Source organism: Plutella xylostella, chromosome 5 (genome assembly GCF_932276165.1).
Source record: "Plutella xylostella chromosome 5, ilPluXylo3.1, whole genome shotgun sequence".
NCBI classification, from domain to species: Eukaryota; Metazoa; Arthropoda; class Insecta; order Lepidoptera; family Plutellidae; genus Plutella; species Plutella xylostella.
The window spans coordinates 10,718,555-10,732,983 of record NC_063985.1 but is presented as its reverse complement, the minus strand read 5'-3'; the positions used below and the strand labels follow the sequence as shown (position 1 = coordinate 10,732,983).

General features: G+C 36.5%; 1 protein-coding gene across 8 annotated transcripts in view; it reads right to left on the bottom strand.

The window, feature by feature from the left end:
• LOC105387428 (low-density lipoprotein receptor) overlaps nt 1–14,429 on the bottom strand; it is a 187,210-nt gene that overhangs the window by 109,610 nt on the left and 63,171 nt on the right. The window lies entirely within an intron of this gene.

The following is a 14,429-nucleotide window of genomic DNA, read 5'->3' as shown; positions in this document are numbered from 1 at the left end:
AGTTTTACTTGGCAGTTGTACTTATATCATTTCGGTGAACCAGATGATTGATGATCATGATGACAAAACATTTTTGTTTTAAACAAAAACCGGTATGTGTGCTCCTGTCTAAGGTGATGCGAAGCCATCAAATATAAGAAAGTAATGAGATAACTTCTCTTTCCTTCGCTAGATTCAATTCGAAAAATTAGTCCCACAATGTTAGGGCAGCCACTTTCCAATAGTCTATAGGTACAGGATGAGTCTTTCTTAGATGTACATCTGAAAGTAGGTCACAAACTCTTTTTTTTTTCATGGTATCCCAAGGTTTACGCTAAATTTGTTTACAATGAAGAGCTCTGCCGTGGCTTACTTTCGGATGTGCTCCTACGAAAGACTCACCCTGTATTTCTACCTCAGTGTACAGTAAACATGTGTTTCAAGCTACATGCGATCATGTAAGTATAAACACAAATCGTCGTTTCATACACACATTACCCTTGAGTCTCTTTCATATAAAGTGTACTAACTTTGAAGTCGAACACATCGAATAAACGACTAAAGTTGTTAATGACTTTTAAATGTACTTTCGTCCTCTTTCAGCGCAAGTATTTTCCAGTGGATAAAATGTACATTTAACATTTTGTAACTGTTTCATTTGGTCACAAATTGTAAATGTTTTATGCCTTGTTTTCAAATAAATTTTAAGTGCTATTTTTTTTATTTAAAATAGTTCTGACCTAATTAAATATATTTTTTGTGATAATATTGTAACCATAGACTACTTGACACAATATTTCAAATCAACTACTATAAATGTAGTGTAGAGAATAGCCGGTAAAAGGCCAATAGGGGAATGTGGGGTAAGACCGGGACGCTAAGGAAAATAATTAATAAAAAATCAAAATTAAGGAGTTTTAATCAAATTTATTAAAATTTGCTTACTATGCATTATAATTAACAGTCTTGCTCAACAAAATCAATGTTTAAACTATTCTAATTAATAATAATAATGTTTTTCTAAATCTTAACTTTTTACGGTTTTACCCCATGCCTGGTCCAAAACCGGGTATACCATTATTCTATACCCGACTTTGCCCCTAACACCGGTAACAACAGAACTCATCCAGTTCTTCCAGTTCCCATCCCGTACAGCCTTCATGTGCCCATTTTTTGCACTTCAGGCATTGAACCCAAGCATCGCTTCTTTACGTATTGCCATAAATCTGTGTGCAATAAATGCACATGTCGTCACTTCGTCAGTAATTTTTTGCTTTTTTGGTTTTACTTTATCGATCTTAAAGTCCGGAAGATTTGTCTTGTTATTCTTTGTGATGTTATTTTGTTCGATTTCCGATTTGTACGGTGATGAAGTAACAATAGCAATTTTTCAAAATAATTAAACACTTAGTCACTGATTCTTGTACAAAACCGGGTACCACCCGGTTACCCGGTATTACCCCGTACGGTTTTGCCCCAAGCACCCTGGCAAGAATTTTTTTTTAAAAACTAACCACAAACCGAAATGCAATAAAAATCTAAGCAGTGTTTATTAAACATGAAAACATGTTTAACCAAGATTAAAAACCAATACCACATACCTGGATGTTCCGACGCATAGTAAATGAATGAATTCCATGAATTATTAGATCAAAGTACCCTAAAAACTTGATTTGCAATTATTTTTTACGAGCGCACACGAGTGTCCTTCAACTTTTGTTGACAGTGTCGTCAAGATGGCCGACTGCAGTGAGCAAATCGCGCGAAAATTTGAAACTCGCTAAGTGGCTATAATGACATGTCCCGGTTTTACCCACATACCCGGTTTTGGACTAATCTCCCCTACAGAATTCATGAAATATTCAACATGAAATAACCGCACTCGAAGAAAGAGAAATATAAAAGTGAAGAGCAGATAGTTATGTAGCATCGATATACCTACATGCTGCTACTCTACATTTAGTCTACATACTTAGCCGCAAGTATGGATTTTGTAATTTACAAAAAGGAAAAAAAACTTTAAAAATTTAATTATTTATCATCCGTATCTCTACATACAATTAACTTATAACGACTAGGTATATTACCGAGTGATTTCTGTCTCCAAATACTTGTCAGAACCTAGTCCAACGAAAAAAGAGTAATGTTATAAATTAAACGTATGTTTTTGTATCTGTCCGTAGTAGCACAGCTCCCAAATGCCTGAACAGATTTTGTTTTTTTTGTGGCATAGATAGTCTATTCATTCGTAACCGTAATAATTTTCACATGTATCATGGGCAGACAATGAAGATTAATAGGTACCATCACAGTAAATTTTCCAATTAATAAAATCTGTTATTTATGACCATTGTTATGAAAGCCTGTTTTTCACCGCAACGCATGATTCATGTATCGAGGTGTTTCAGATTCACATTCGGGTTGTTGTGGTGTGTGATCGAAATACCTATAAAGAATAAAAAAATATATGTTTTAATGGAAAAACAAACGTTTGTTTGTTTTAATTAATAAAAATCCATATTATCGGGATGAAGAATTTCTAAGTCAGACCACAAGTGGTTCAGATGATACCATTTTGTAATTTACTCTCTAGGAGTCATGTAGGTATAATGCTGAATATCGGTCCTTGCAAGTTCTTGACTTTTGTGTCTATTAATAATAATAACCCCAAACTAGCCAGAGCCTGTAATATGGGTATCGGATAGCTGATATATCTACATAAATACATAGATAGATACATATTAAATTTAAATATCAAAACCCAAGACCCGAGTACAAATATATGTCTTTAAACAAATACTTGCCCCAGCCGGGAATCAAACCCGGGACCTTCGGCATAGCAGTCAGGGTCACTAACTACTACACCATTCGATCGAGTATTGACCCTTATAATACCAGCATACTAAACCCAGTCTGCTTTATACAAACAAAATTGGATCCTCCAATGTGTAGATTCAATTTCAGATTATTACTATTAACTAATCACACTAGATTATAAATATGTAAACGATTGCATTATGTACCTATGTAGCTTTGTTTATATGGTTGAAGGTATGTAGTAGCCAGTTTTGCGACTGACATACTCGTAATAGTTTTTCAATCTATATTATGAATAAGGTTTTCCAAAAAATATACAGCCCTGTAATAACATTTGCAACAGAAAAAAATTGAAAGAAAAAGTTCATTGCTTTAACTTTATGAAACTTCTCCGTTATAAGCACATTGGCATTATACCTAGGTATATTTTGAATTGTACTTTTTTCGTCGTTTATGTATAGAGTTCAAACTTCGTATTGTTGTGAGTTTATCTAAAGAGGGTTAAATAGGGTCATGAATTACAAATCAGCTTTCCGATTTTGTCACGAACCTGCGTTTCTTCTCTTACTTAGGAGCACACATTACTATATAAATATGTAAGTATGTGGAGACATCTCACGCACGGCCATCCGAGCCCAAGCTAGGCAGAACCTGTGTTATGGGTGTCGGACAGCTGATATATCTACACAAATACGTAGATAGATACATACTAAATATAAATATGAACACTCAAGACCCGAGTACAAATATCTGTCTATAAGCAAATATCTGCCCCTATCTCTACAATTGTTCGTTAAATGCACCCGAATACAATCAATAAAAGTTAAAATAAAAAGAGAAAGAATTAAAGACTATCATTCAGTATATACTACGGAGCTTACCGAACGAAATATCAAATTGCAATCTCAATTAAAAACACGACCGCGTTGCAACCAATACGGCGAAGTCCATCTGACCAGAAAATTGAATTCGCGCTGTTATTCCGAAAAAACGGAAAGAATTAATTAAAAGCATGAAAACTGATTTTTCATTTTGCATTTTCAGCAAAAGCCGACGCTCAGAGAAGCGGGCTTGTGTACCTCATTACTATTTTATCTTACACTTTCAACATTTATGCCGCGCATTACTTTTGTACAAACAGTATCATGCGATGCGCAAACACTGCGTGTCATGTGAAAATACTGGACATTAATATGAAAAACATATTGTTAATGTAGTTATTGCACCAGGATTACTGTTGAATAAAATATCAAAGTATCGATATTGGTTAAAAACATTTACGCTGTGATGTATCTACATACATATTATAGAAACATATTATTATTTAACTCTTTATTGTACAAATATTACAAATAAAAGTACAAAGGGTGGACTTAATGCTAAGAGCATTTATATTATGTTAAAGTTTACCCAGTCGTAGAGTTTTACAGTAGGTATAGGATCACAGACAAAGGGCACTCGGTGCCTTCTGCCCTGCGACTGGTAAAACCAGGCCCAGAAATTTTAATAAAAATCCTTATTATCAATTCAAGGCAGCAGTTACGCCCGTTTACGAGGCAGAGGCGAAAGGAAAGTTTGCTCTCAAAGATTTGAGGCGGCAACTTTGACAATATCACGGAGAAATATGAACGCATAATTGCCTCGCCAGCCCCTAGCGATGGGTATTTGTATCGGTAAGGTATTTTTAGGCAGCACCTCATACCTGTGTTCCTCTGAGCTGAAATGACGCGAAGCACTGCTTAATTTTTGTATTGCGTCTGCTCAAATGTGGTGGTGGGGCGTGTCATCTCTAGCTTTGTGTTCCATAAGGTCGTGAACACAGGACAGCTCATGAAAAAATGTGTTTTCCCGATTTGAATGACGATCTTGCGAATTTTTAAAAGTCGTAGAACTTAAGTTGTTCAGGATGACCTCCTAAGTCATACTTATAATACCACTTTGCTACACTCTTTTTAATGTTAGTGATTATCTTATAATGTCTTTTTTACTTAAATATAAATATTCTACTCTCTAGACTCTACTTCGTTATGTTTTTCTTGAAACGCTTATATTATCAGTGTAACTGGCAAAGTTTCACAAAACTCTGTTCTCAAATCCTCATAAAAAGAACTTAACTTATTCACCACGTAAATGTCTTCATAACAATAACTGCAAAGCACTTACTGAAATGGAAATTGAAGAAAACGGCCATTTCTATAAAGTGCAGCCCAAATAAAGAATAACGTTACTGTTCTAGGATTCCTCAAGAAAAATATTTGTTGTTTCAAGTAAAATGTTCCCCATTAATGAAAAAAAACGTAGTCTACGTTGATGTAATTCAGACCACCAAGATACTCATTACATAATAGAATATATACTTACAAATAATAATAATTGGCATCTTCTGTATAAAAATATCACAACCTCTCAAAACAAACACTTTTAGCAGTCATAAGCGTGTTTAAGCAACCATTCCATCCCTTAGACGTTGAGGTTTTTCTATTTATTTTCTCTTATAAATATGTATGAGAGGAAGACCTTGGATTAAGTTGTGTTAGCATAATGATCTCTGCGCTCGTGAGCGATGTAATGAGATTTAATATTCACCATTAAACGTGTTGTATTGCCGAGGAGTGCCGAGGTGTCTGTGGCTTTGTCTCCCAGTCTAGACTTGCAGGTATTCTAGAAACGTGACCTAACAACGTGCTCAAGCTTTATAGCCTTTCATAATACCTAATTTGTTTTATTATTCATGAAATTATACTGGTATACGTGAAAATATTACTCAGGTATGTTTTGTGAATGAGTAATAATGTTTTATTTATTTATTAGCTGTACCCACACTAAGTTTGATTTTAAGAATTAGATAATGTATTACTAGTATTACATAATCAATATATAATTGCTCAGTAACTATATTATACAGGTGTACTCATTATCAAACTTTCACTTTACTATTGATTAACAACTATTCATGAACATTTATCGCAATACATAACAATAATTGTGTTACATACACTCACGGGCAATGAAAAAGTTCCACTCACAAAAAGTAGACACCAAACGATCCAAATAACCGTTTTTTGTTGGTAAATATATTTCAACGTTGCAGAAGGCGTCAAGCAGGCCTTCAGCAAGCCTTTTCCGTTTAGGAGTAATTTAGTGATTTCTCAGTGGAACCTATTCATTGCCCGTGAGTGTAGAAAGCCACGAAAATACGCCAAGTGAATAAGGCTTAACACAAAGCGATGTAAAGCCGTCGCTCACTGGCAAAAAAAAGTGTGAAAAAAGGGTGGCTCCAGTCATTGCGATGGATGACAGATCGTTGTATTAAATTTGCTCTGTCTGTCGGATGTCCCCGGATGTCCCACATCAATCTTTGTCAGCTACCTCCTGTTCTGTTTCTGTAAATGTGACGTACAGTGGCGGAATTTTCAGAGACACTAGTGTTTTCGTGGCCCTTAATACCAGCGGCGGAAGGATGTGTTTAAACGAAGCGTTTTGCTAAATGTTTTTTTTCTTTGTTTTGAGCACGTTTGAAAAGCCTTCGTGTAATTTGAAGCGTATACATTTGAATGAAAATGCCGCTGAATAATTAAACTTAGACTGTATTTTGCAAATTCTCCAACGTGATCGTAAAAAACCAAAACAATGAATAGCGTACGTAAGTAGATACTATTTAAAGATAATGGCTCGACACTTTTAACACAAGGCTGACTCTTACTTGGCCAGGTTTTTATGATTGTTGCCAACTTCGGATTCACTGTAAAATTAAATATTTTTAATGATTTAAACTTTATCAAAGACTCTGCACATAAAAATACCTTCCAATTTCACCGAGAAAGGTATTCGGGGAATTCCATTATTTATCTATGTCAAGTTGTTTGCTGACGAGCAATTTAATTGCAAAGACGTTTTCGTGATGACGACTCGACGCAAACAGAAAATGAAATCAAAGCACTTAGTTCGCAGCTTTATTTACGTCCACAAAAATAGATAAACAAATATTATAATGTGCGCAAATATTAACATTAAAAAATAAATCTCTGAATAAATTTTTAGGTCACCTTGAATGTTCCAAGTTCCAGTATTTCCAGTATGAAAATCGATAAATTGTTACAAAATCTTCTCCGTTGCTTAAAAGGTGAATACATTTTTGATCACGTTCATTGGTATTCCGGTCGGCTTGTCCCGATACGACCCTAAGGCTGGCCCGCACTCGGCAGTAACTTACAGTTTAATTAAGGGCATCGAGAATCGGGATGGACAGAGCGTCAGGAGGGTTACTCTATACTGACGAAAAACGAACGAACGAGAGCTGTCGTGCAATCCGCACGTTTAATTCAACGAGATAGAGTCATGGCTCGCGCAGCAGCGCTCTGAAACTTAGTTTTTCGTCATATAGAGTGACCCCCCAGCACCTGATGACTTGTTAGACACTTTTATAGCCGAACCTTGGCTGTAATTAGAAAGGCAATTTGTTTGAGTTTTATGGGGTGAAAAGAGAGGTATTATGGGTTTGTCGGCCAGGTATGTTTGGTCTGTGTGTCGTAGGAATAGTTCCGCGAAAACTTTTACTATTTAAAAGTGTAAAGACAATTTATTTCAACTGCCACAGGTGTGTATCAATTTCCTTGCCTATTTTTGCCCTTCTACACTAATTTTAAGCTTCTGAAAGTTACATAACACTCCCTTGTATCATACGATTTAAGAGGAAAGCTCATCAAAAAGTCTGTCTCAAACAGGTTCTTACAAACGGGAGCGCACGTCTTTATTTGTGTACAAACAGCAACGACTTAATGAACATTCGTAAACTAAAGTGCGCTCAATGTTGTTAAGGTGCTGAATAAAACGTTAAGTTACAGGGTGTAGGTAGTACATAATTATATGTAAGATATGTAAATCAAAAGTTACCATACGTAATGAAAGTGTCCATCTGTCAAATTACGACAAGGTGAAAATTTAATTAGATTTTTACTTACTGATATAAATACATAGTTTATGTAGCTTTATTAATATTTGCACAACTTTTTTAAAGATCCACCATGCCACATGGGGCCATATAGGGGCAGGGGTTTTCACAGTGACTCTCCATCGACATCGGTATTGATATCGAGTCAGATTGGGTGAATGAATGAATTGTTAAATTGAAACCCAGATTCTACATTTAGGGCTGATTTTTCAATGGTTAGATAAATGCTATCTGAGGAATAAAATTGTTGCCGTCACTGTCTAATACCACACTTCACATGCGACAGCATCAGAATTATGCCTCAGATAACTTTTATCTGACTATTGAAAAATCAGTCCTTAATTGTTATTAATTATTATTAAGGGCTGATTATAGCTAGAACATAGCTAGAACCGCCCGAATAACAAGCTGAGCCTTAAATCGGCAACAAAGGGGTATATTAAGTAAGTGTGCATAGGATGACATTGAAGAATAGTCGCCAATAAGTCTCGTTTCGCACGCGAGTGTCGCCGGCATCGTCCGTCACTGTCCTGGCCGCTCGTGCGACACTCGCAGCCAATAAATGTCGCACGAAACCACGTGTCTAGTTGTGTCGGAATACTAGAAATACAATAATTAAATCGACGGCCGACTGGTGTGTGGTTAGTGGCCCTGACTGCTGAGCCGAAGGTCCCGGGTTCGATTCCCGGCTGGAGCAGATATTTGTTTAAAGACAAATATTTGTACTCGGGTCTTGGGTGTTGATATTTATATTTAGTATCTATCTATCTATGTATTTGTGTAGATATATCAGCTGTCCGATACCCATAACACAGGCTCTGCCTAGCTTGGGGTCGGATGGACGTGTGGGAGATGTCCCCACATATTTATTTATATATTTATTTAAATCCTAGGCATATTTACATCTGCGTTGGTATGTGAAGCCAGTTTCATCAGTTCCTAAGTTATACACTTTTGTGATCGAAAAGTTTAAAATACAACGCTGAAAGCCGTAACAAAATTGGTAGTGTATCGTGTCCATATCATCACGGGCCGAAATACCAATGAGTGGTAAGGCACAGTAATTTTCAGTTTCACATACATTTTGGTTGTACTGTGCAACTGGTAGAGATAGGTATCTGCTTTTAGCGTACAGCATTTTCGTGGAAATTTGACTTTGAAACATTATAGCAATCAATATTCAATCAATATCAAAGGTGCAAACAGGCTTAAAAAATATATTAAAATAAATAAATATATTAGGAAGTCTGAGCGAGCATTGAAAAAGCATAAGACGTACCTTCCATTGAAAAAGGATAGAGTGAGACTACAACTACTAGTGAATAAATATGAAGAAGAGATGTCGGACTACAACCAGAAACTCGCAGACAACAACCAAGAGTGCGAGTTCAACATGGCTATGCTACAGTCTAGGCTGGCCACATTGAAGTCTGCCCTAGACCAGAGAACTGTGGAGTATGAAAACCAGCTGCTGGTGCTGAGAAGTGTGGGCTTAGTTCGGGTTGAGATGCTGCCGGAGAAGTCTTCACCTGCTGAAGCCTCCACCGCATCTCCGGAGGCCACCACCACCACCTCGGAGGCCACAAATAGCATCCCGTCGGCCACCACTGAACTCACCACTGGTCTCTCGAGGACCACCACCGGACTCTCGGGGACCACCACCATCCTCCCGGGGGCCACCACCAGACTCCTGGCGGCCACCACCAGCATCCCGTTGGCCACCAATGGACTCACCACTGGTCTCTCGAGGACCACCACCGGACTCTCGGGGACCACCACCATTCTCCCGAGGGCCACCACCAGACTCCTGGCGGCCACCACCAGCCTCCCGACGGCCGCGCCATCCTCAGAGGTCATCCAGAGCGGATCGGCGGCAGCAGATGTTTTTCAGGCCTCCACTAAGAAATTTCATAGGAAACCCACCTATGCTCAGGCAGCTAGTAGAATAGTAGGTAATAAGCAGTTACCTAAGATGTCACCCACTTCCTTGACAAGGCTTACTACAAGTAGTAGCAATTCAAGCGAGGATTACAGCACAGTTATATATTCCGATAGGCTTGGCAAGGATTTCGGGCACATGTTGGGTAATCATGTAAATGGAAAAGTTGTTAATTATTGTTACCCAGAACTTACATTCGGACAAATAGTTGAATTGATTTCAGAGAGGTCACACACTGACAAAACAACTATATTTATTATGGTGGGAAATAGTTTAGGGGTGTCAAAGTCTGACATACATAGAAGTTTTGCTATATTAGAAGGCCTTCCTACAAAACATGTATTTGTTTGTGCATTTCCTTACTCATGCACACTGCCTGACAAATGCAATTATATGACATGTAGCCTCAATAAAACAATGTACAATGCATGTTGTAAATCTGATTGTATCAATTTCTTTGATACTAATTTGTACGTAGATAATTTTAAGTTGACTTGGAACAGTTTATTTTTGTCCTCAAATCAGAAACGACGTCTAGCTACAGAAGTAGCTCATCTTATTAACTCAGTTATAAGCATTATAACGAAGAAAACTTGTGTCCCTATTGACACCGTCAGTAGTAATACTGATAATAGTAATAGTACAGTAGATTTAAATTAGATTCTCAGACAACGGGAGAGCATCATAGCGTTGATATAAAGATTGATTCAGTTCACTGCTCTCTCGGCTCAAAACTATTAAAGGACAAGACATTTAAGAATGAATTTAAATTAGTACATCAGAATATTCAGAGTCTTTCTTCTAAATTGTTAGAAATAGAACTATTTTCCGAAAAATTTAACATTGATTGTTTATGTATCACAGAACATTGGTTAGACGAGAATAAAATGATGTTCCAATTGAAAAATTACAAACTTATAAGCTGTTTTAACAGAAATATCAACGAGCATGGTGGGTCACTTATATTTCTTAAAGAAAATTGTAAATGTAAAGAACGAAAGGACATAGTTGCTCTTTCTGTTAAACACCATATAGAAATTTCATGTGCAGAGCTAAACAAGTATATAATAGTATGTACCTACAGGCCACCTACTGGTGATTTCATTACCTTTGAGACTGTCATGGAGGATGTTCTAAGGTTAGCTTCCAATAGTAAAAAGGAAGTAATAGTGTGTGGTGACTTTAATGTTGACCTATTAGGTGACTCTCCTAATAGGTCGAAATTACTGTTACTTTTTAAATCATTTAATCTTTTTAATGTCTTTCTGGAACCAACTAGAATTACATCCACGTCGGCCACTTGTCTAGATAACATATTCTGTAACTGTGAGTTTAAAGACAGTAGTGTGATAAATTGTCTGAGGTCAGACCACAGTGGGCAGACCATTACCTTAGTAAACACTGACAAGACAAATAAAACTAAGGTGAGATGCAGACCGATTACTACAAAGAAAATTGACAATTACTTGAAGAAACTAGACGAAAAACTTCCGAAGGTTAAAGTAGATTGCAATTCTAATGAGATGTATACTAACTTATTTAAGATAATAGCTGATGAGTTTGAGAGTAATTTTGAAACGAAGGAAGTTTTGATAGACAATAAAATTAAATTTTGTGACTGGGCTACAGATGGTATTCGCAAAAGCAGGGCGACATTATATGATCTGTATGAGATGAAAACATTCATACTCCGCCCTGACTTTCAATCTTATGTGAAGAAATATAGCAAAATGTACAAATGTGTCTGTCACTGTGCGAAGACAATTTTTATTAATAACAAGATTAAAGACTCGGCTAACAAATCTAAGGCCATTTGGAATATTATTAATAACGAAACGGGGAAGAATCGAACACGCGAGACTAATTTATCTTTAAAGGTAGGCAATGACATAATAACATCAAATGACGAGGTGGCGAGAGTCTTTGAAGAGTTTTTTACGAACATTCCTTTAGAAACTACTTGCAACCTAGATTCTTCAGCTACATTAGCTGAAACCCTGATGAAGGAGAACGCACCTTCAACCGATAAGGAATTTAAATTCAGATATATTAATACATTAACTATTATAAAAACATTTAAGTCCTTAAATATGAAGAAAACTGAAGACTTGTGGGGAATGTCAGTTAAATTTGTTCTTTCTATTATTAATAAAATCGCCCCAATTTTGGCTAACATTTTTAATAAATGTATCGCTGAAGGTGTGTTCCCAGATCTTATGAAATTGAGTAAAATTATACCTCTGTTCAAGAGTGGGGATATGGAGGACCCTGCAAATTTCAGACCTGTCTCGGTTCTTCCAGTTTTGAGTAAAATATTTGAGAGGGTCATACTCAATCAGATGCTTTTGCATTTCAATGAAGCTCGATTGTTTCATAGCCAGCAGTATGGTTTTACAAAAGGCAAATCAACAACCGATGCCGGTACTGCGTTAATTAAGCACATATTTGACGCCTGGGAAGACCATCACGATGCTATTGGAGTCTTCTGTGATCTGTCGAAGGCGTTTGATTGTGTAGACCATCAGATTTTAATTTCGAAACTGAGATACTATGGAATAGGAGGAAAGGCTTTAGATTTGATAGCTTCATATTTAGACAAGAGGCAACAAAGGGTCGATATTAACAATACTAAATCACAGGGGGCTCATGTAAAGATAGGCGTCCCTCAAGGATCTATTCTAGGACCATTTTTATTCCTCATTTATATTAATGACTTGCCTTTTATGGTTGAAAAATTGACTAATATAGTTTTATTTGCTGACGATACTTCTTTGCTTTTTAAAGTTAAAAGAAGTGAAAATATTTTTTATGAAATTAATTCTATTCTATCTGACATACACGATTGGTTTACCGTAAATAATCTTTTATTGAATTCTAAGAAAACGAAATGTATTAAATTTACACTGCCGAATGTTAGACAATGCGATACTAACATTATTCTAGATGGGAATAAATTGGACCTAGTTAATGATACTGTCTTTCTTGGTATGACTATAGATTCAAAGTTGCAGTGGGGACCTCACATTGCCAAATTGGCTGGAAGGTTGAGCTCCGCAGCTTTTGCTGTACGGAAAATTAGACAACTGACCGACGTTGAAACCGCCAGATTAGTTTACTTTAGTTATTTCCACAGCTTATTGTCGTATGGCATTTTGCTTTGGGGTAGAGCCGCTGATATTGAAACTATATTTGTATTACAGAAAAGAGCCATCCGCTCTATATACAAACTTGGTTCCAGGGATTCATTGAGAGAACTATTTAAAGAAATTAACATCCTTACAGTTCCATGTCAGTTCATTTTTGCCAATTTAATGTATGTACGAAAGAATATTTCCACTTTTGATACAATTGGCAGTAATCATGACATTAATACTAGGAACAAGCATAAGCTGGCTTTTCCAGCGATGCGTCTGGCGAAAGTTAATAAATCGTTTTTAGGGTACTGTATTAGATTTTATAATAAGCTTCCAACAGAAGTTGCTCAAATGCCAGAGAATAAGTTTAAGTGTTACATTAAAGAGAAACTCAGTAAAAAAGCTTATTATAAAATTGATGATTACTTAGAGGACGTTAATGCATGGCTGTGATAAGTAGTTAGCTCTGCTCATATTATTATAATAATTATTATTAAGCTTATATGTATTGTATACCAACTAGTTTTAAGTCTTTTTTTTGAAAAGATGGCTCAGGAGTTTCTTGCCTCCGTTCTTCTCCTTAGACAGAAAGAGCCCCCCCTTATCCGAACGGAGAGTAATTTGTAAAAATTGACGTTCATCAGAAAATTTTATATTTGTACGATGAATAAAAAATTTTGACTTTGACTTTTATATTTCTTCATTATATTTATATATTTCAGAGTAAATTATTTACCGATTGTACAATGTACATCGTCTCCTGTTCCAAGGTCCTGGGTTCGATTCCCGGCTGGGGCAAATATTTGTTTAAACACAGATATTTAAATGTTCTCGGGTCTTGGATGTGCCCGTAAAATGGCAATAGGCCCGCCCCCTATTACATTGGGACTAACATAACACTCTGGTGAAAAGTGGGTGCAGCAATGCACCACTGCCTACCCCGCGCAAGGGAGTACATTAGTACAAGGCGTGAGTGTGTGTGTGAAAAATTTACCAAATACGAAAAACAGACAAACTCTCTCTATATCCTAAGACATAGAACGAAAATTGTTATAACTTTGACTTATCTGTGTATCTGCATATGTGTTTCTGTGTGTTTCTCATAAAATGAACATTCAGGTGGGCTACTTGTTAAAGGATTTCCCGTTATTCTAGCTACAGGAGGTTCTAATCATCATTGCAGTACCATTTCGGCGAAGCTCACTGTTGCTACGGCGTAGCGCTACGGATTGCTACGAATCAATGCTACGGACGCGCAACAGAAGCCTTTGTGGAGCTAAACTTCAATAATGAATGAAACCCACGCTATGAATCCCTTTAATAAGCTCTAGTTATGAACTTAATCAGTAATTATTATAAGGAAATATGAATTTTAGATTCTTTGTATGTGTTATCCACATTTTATAATCATTTTAATGAGCGCTTCCATAAATTAATCTTATTAATAACGGAGATATTAAAACGTAGTTCCCATCAATTTGATAATATTTATTTTAGTTGTTAGCTATTAATCAACTGCCTCATTAGTTGCACAATGGTCCGTCTGAGAGCTCGAAGCTCCCGGGAAGCCTCAAGCTTGCCGATAGGAGTCGATAATCTCCACTAATCT